Genomic DNA, 4,754 nt, shown 5'->3' on the forward strand with positions numbered 1-4,754 from the left:
CCCCCCCCCCCCCCCCCCATTCATGAAGGGTGGAAATGGCTGGTGGGCATTGCTATAATTGGTAATGGAGAGGGAAGGCTGGAGGAATGGATTGCCAGAAGTCTGGACTTTCCTCTATCCAAGGCTAATACTGGTGGAACATGTGGCTCTTCTAGGCTCCCCAGCTGGTGGATTGGGACCAGAGGTCAGGGCACTGGCTGTTTTCTGCCCTACTGAGCTGCCAGAAGGTACAGCTCAGCTGCCAAGGTTGTGTAGTCAGTGGGAGGGCTCCTTCCCTGTCTGCTGGTACTTTCTCCTTCCTCTGCTAAAGGTAAGCATACACGCCAGAGTATCTGCAAACATTCATCGACAGGGTTGCCATTATCACTGAGACGGGCTGGATAAAGTAGTAACTAAGGGTTCTCAAATTGAGTTGAATTTAAATCCTTGCCTGAAACTATCCTTTATTGCCTGTGTGATCTTTGGCAAGTAACCCAACCCATCTGGGCCTCAATTCCTCAGTTTGAAAAGTGGAGATAATACTACCTACCTTACAGGGTTATTGAAAAGATCATTTTTTATAATATATAGGATACTTGTAGAAGTGCTTGGAATAGATAAACCATAGTAAGTGCCCAATAAATGGTTATTATTAGCCTCTATGGCAGACACTATTCCAACCTCCTTAGCAGTATCTTTCTTCTACTTGAAATAGTGAGATCTTATTTTTCCAGCCTCCCTTGCAGCTAGGAGTGGCACATGACATGAGAGATGAAGGGGAATCTATGGAGGTCTCCTTGGAATGTTTTTCTTCAGAAATTGCAAGGCTATATAAAAGATCTCTAACTTCAAGTAGTTTAGCTTACAATTGTTTGACTTTACAGTGGTTTATATGGACTATTAAATGTAATTTTAACTTATATTTTCTACTTAGGATTTTTTTTTTTTATAACTCTATTGTAAGTTAAGGAGCATCTTTAGCTTGTTAGTATCCTCTTTTCCTCCTCATTCTTACAGGGTAGGCTGGTGTGTGGTGTGGGATATCTGAAACATGGCAGCCATTTTGTAACCTTGAGGCAATAAGCACAATATTTAGACACTCTTATGGACAAATTATGTCCTCCACCCTCTTCAAATTTGGGAGTTGAAGTCTATCCCCAATGGGACTGTATTTGAAGACAGGTACTTTAAGAAGGGTAATTAGGGCTAAATGAAGCCATAGGGTGAGGTTGTAATAGGATAAAATTTGTGTCCTTTAAGAAGAGTTAGAGACACCAGAGCCTTCCCTTGAGATACATGCCTTTCTAGGGAAATCCTTCTAAGAGGACTTAATATTGTCAGAAATTCAATTTTGCCCCATGATAAGTAGGAATATAGAGAAGATTAAGCTTTTTCTTTTCTCCTTTTAAAAAAAGTTCTCTTATTTATTCCTCCTATGACATAGAAAGAGAGGGGAAGAGAGAGAGGTACCCCCAAATAAAGTCTTTATGCCATGATCTCCCCCTCAGCCAGCCTGGATCATGAGCACAAGTGTGCATGAGCCGTGTGTGCAAGGAAGTCTTAGGATGTGAACCCATGACCCTCCCATGGGTTCCAGCTGTATTACCGCTGTGCCCCTGTATGGAGCTGGTTCTGCCCTTTTCACTTCTTTCTCTTCCTCCCATGTATTTAGGAAGAAGTGACAAGATTGTGAGAGGATTTGAGAGAGAAACCATAAATATTCAGGATGTTTTAATGAGCTGATTAGAAGTGAGTTCTGAGTTGGAATAGTTTATGTCCATAATAATCTGATGGCAGGATGTGCCCAGAATAAGCTCTGATCCGTTCCCTACCTTTGGCTTGGATTGAGCTCTCTGGGCAGCTGCTGCTGTCACCATGCTGGGCCAGGCAGCTGGGGAGGTCAGGCCTATCATCCTAGTTCTGCTGTCACTGGGCAGGTTGCTTTGGTGCCCACGCCTCAACTTCCTCTGCTGGTGGTTGTCTTGAGCTGCCCTTCTCAGAGTGCTATGCTGAACGTGAATCAATACTGCTGGTAAAAGTGACAGGGAAGAAACCATACTGAAAGACTAACTGATACACAGCATGGGAGTGGATGCTATATCTACCCAATGTCCCCTGGAACTCTAAGAGAACTCCCTTTTCCTACAGGGATACACTTTTCTGTGAGTGTACTAACCTCTGCATCTCCCACAGCCATGGGGATAGGGAGATGGCCATGCTCCTGGTCTCAGAGATTGCCTTCAGTATGGGCTTATACTCCCCCCACCCTCCTGTCCCCCCAAACATAGCTCCCTGAATCTTTCAGCTGGAGCTATAGAGAATGACCACCTTTCCACTGGTTGCTAAGCTCCAGTGGCTATCTCAACCTTTGAGCTTCTGGATCCAGCCATTCCTGCAAGCCAGATCCACCCTGACTTTTTAAGTATAGGAACCAATAAATCTGCCTCATACCCGCCTTTCTAGGGAAATCCTTCTAAGAGGACTTAATATTGTCAGAAATTCAATTTTGCCCCATGATAAGTAGGAATATAGAGAAGATTAAGCTTTTTCTTTTCTCCTTTTAAAAAAAGTTCTCTTATTTATTCCTCCTATGACATAGAAAGAGAGGGGAAGAGAGAGAGGTACCCCCAAATAAAGTCTTTATGCCATGATCTCCCCCTCAGCCAGCCTGGATCATGAGCACAAGTGTGCATGAGCCGTGTGTGCAAGGAAGTCTTAGGATGTGAACCCATGACCCTCCCATGGGTTCCAGCTGTATTACCGCTGTGCCCCTGTATGGAGCTGGTTCTGCCCTTTTCACTTCTTTCTCTTCCTCCCATGTATTTAGGAAGAAGTGACAAGATTGTGAGAGGATTTGAGAGAGAAACCATAAATATTCAGGATGTTTTAATGAGCTGATTAGAAGTGAGTTCTGAGTTGGAATAGTTTATGTCCATAATAATCTGATGGCAGGATGTGCCCAGAATAAGCTCTGATCCGTTCCCTACCTTTGGCTTGGATTGAGCTCTCTGGGCAGCTGCTGCTGTCACCATGCTGGGCCAGGCAGCTGGGGAGGTCAGGCCTATCATCCTAGTTCTGCTGTCACTGGGCAGGTTGCTTTGGTGCCCACGCCTCAACTTCCTCTGCTGGTGGTTGTCTTGAGCTGCCCTTCTCAGAGTGCTATGCTGAACGTGAATCAATACTGCTGGTAAAAGTGACAGGGAAGAAACCATACTGAAAGACTAACTGATACACAGCATGGGAGTGGATGCTATATCTACCCAATGTCCCCTGGAACTCTAAGAGAACTCCCTTTTCCTACAGGGATACACTTTTCTGTGAGTGTACTAACCTCTGCATCTCCCACAGCCATGGGGATAGGGAGATGGCCATGCTCCTGGTCTCAGAGATTGCCTTCAGTATGGGCTTATACTCCCCCCACCCTCCTGTCCCCCCAAACATAGCTCCCTGAATCTTTCAGCTGGAGCTATAGAGAATGACCACCTTTCCACTGGTTGCTAAGCTCCAGTGGCTATCTCAACCTTTGAGCTTCTGGATCCAGCCATTCCTGCAAGCCAGATCCACCCTGACTTTTTAAGTATAGGAACCAATAAATCTGCCTCATACCCTGTGTGTGTGTGTGTGTGTGTGTGTGTAAGTTACTTTAAATAGGTTATCTTACTTTTAACTGAAAGAGTCCTAATCACTGGAGCTATGATCTTTAAGGATCTTTAAGGTCCATGCTGAGGATGCAGAGAACCTAGAGATATCTAGGGGAGAATTATAGAGATGTCTATAGGGATAGAAAAATAAGACATCTACAGACTGGATAATCTCCAGAGAGCTGAACAAGAGCAACCAGGGTTAAATTGCAGTAAATTCTTATTATTATGTTGTTGAGACTATGAGAATAAGGGCTGTTGATTGGTTACTTTATGTTCCATTTTCTGATCAAAAACAACACAAAGGCTTATGTGATTCTGCAAGCTAGTTATGTGGATATACTTTGTCTAATAGTCATGCCTGTTTTCTAATGACCCATGGGGTTCTCAGAACTGGCTATTTGGCTGAAATAGGCTTAATTTATCTTATTGATTCTTCTAGTTGCTGTCTGCACAGGTCACCCCCTGAGAGCTGGCAGGAGCTGTTTCCTTAATCACAGTATTCATTTGATACAGACATCCCTGAGAGCATTTAAGATAAGGACAGTCTCATATGGGTGTTCCCTATCTGCCTATGAGTGAGGCTGGCCAGTTCAAAGGACCCGTGTTGAACCAGGAACAAATTTGGGAACTCAGGCTGCGTGTGTGGAAGCCTCTCTCTCCCCTAATTTTTGCTAATTTCACCCATCTGGTTGAGCAAAATTAGAGCTCACGTGAGGGTTGTGACCTCTCTTTCCCCATCTGGGTTGTGTCATTGTTTAGAGATTCCTAAACAGGCTGATCTTGATGACTTACAGAAAGCAGGCTTACCCCAGATCCATGGTCAATGTTTTCTTCATTGGTAGGTCTCAAGTCCTGCCATCTGCAGGGAAGCTCTCAAGTCCACTGCCCTCCCTGTCCTCCCTGTCCTCACTGCCCTCCCTGCCCTGCCCCTCCTCCCAGTTCTCCTAACACTTCTCTCTCACCTTCAGTTGTCTACCTGCCCCGTGTAGTCCTTGGAGGGCAAGGCTCATTTCTTCTTTGCTTCTTGCATGCCTTTTTACACCACAACAATGGCGGCTATAGTCAGCCTTGCACTTATCGTGTGGCCATGCTTCTCTGCTCAATCTATGGGTGTAGTATGGATTCATTCCA

Source organism: Tupaia chinensis, unplaced genomic scaffold, assembly GCF_000334495.1.
Source record: "Tupaia chinensis unplaced genomic scaffold, TupChi_1.0 Scaffold000528_1, whole genome shotgun sequence".
Lineage (NCBI taxonomy): Eukaryota > Metazoa > Chordata > Mammalia > Scandentia > Tupaiidae > Tupaia > Tupaia belangeri.